Raw genomic sequence first — 1,019 nt, 5'->3', positions numbered from 1 at the left:
GAAGACTGAGGGTTTTTCTCTTGGCAGTGCCAAGCTGAAATGTAAAGGATGTATACCAAGAAACCCAGTGAAGGGAGGGCAAGGGCAAATTTCTGGATGCAAGAATAGCCCACGACATCAGAGCCGCAAAGATGGTCTCTAGGCCGGTCTTAATCCAGTGTAACTACACTCACTACCTAAACACTTTCCATCCCTCAAAAGAAAGCAAAAAATTCAGCACCTTCTTTCCTGTCTCTGGAGGCTTGCCCTTCAAGAGTCTCCCAGCACTTGTCATTTGTTCATCAAGATCTCCTGAGCACCTCACTTCGCTGGTGCAGGTACCTCCTAGTACCAGCTTCACAGTACTTTCCCCCTTTGGGGAATTTTCAACGTGTTGCAACAGATCTTGAGGGAGAACTCTTGAGTGCTGGGGGTTGAAAAACCATGCCGAGACTTAAGATGTTAACGACCTGGTTAAGGACCTCTCAGCCTCACTTCCAATGCTCACCCGCTGTCACTGGAGGGCTCCAGGCCTGCCACCTGCTTGTCCCAGCCCAGGTATGCCCCAGGGCTTTCTTCACTCCCTCACCCACCCTTCGCCCATCTAGACCCGACTCCAGCCCGACGTCCTCCTCGCGGAGCCACACTCGGCGGCGCGCAGCTCTGCTAAGATGGCCCACGCGGCGCGGCCAGTGGCTGCTGGAGGGCGGCCGCCGGCTGGCCTCCCCGCCGCCAGCGCCCACTCCACACAGACTCTCTCCTGGGCGCCTCCCACCCCCGGGCCGGAGAGCGCGGGCTCAGCCCGCGCCGGCCACCTTTCCCACGAGCGCGGGAGGGGCCGTTCTGCCGGAAGACCACGGCCACGGAGAGCGTTCCCGGCCGCAGTCTTTCCCGAGCCCAAGGGGACTCGCGGAGACGCGCTCCGCCGGGAGCGCGCGCGCCCCGGGGCTCCCAGGTCCGGCCACGGCGCGGGGCGGGCCGAGGCGGGACTGAGGGCGGGGCGGCCGCCCTCCCGCGCTCGTGGGAAAGGTGGCCGGCGC

Source organism: Neomonachus schauinslandi, chromosome X, assembly GCF_002201575.2.
Source record: "Neomonachus schauinslandi chromosome X, ASM220157v2, whole genome shotgun sequence".
NCBI classification, from domain to species: Eukaryota; Metazoa; Chordata; class Mammalia; order Carnivora; family Phocidae; genus Neomonachus; species Neomonachus schauinslandi.
This window is presented reverse-complemented; position numbering follows the sequence as displayed.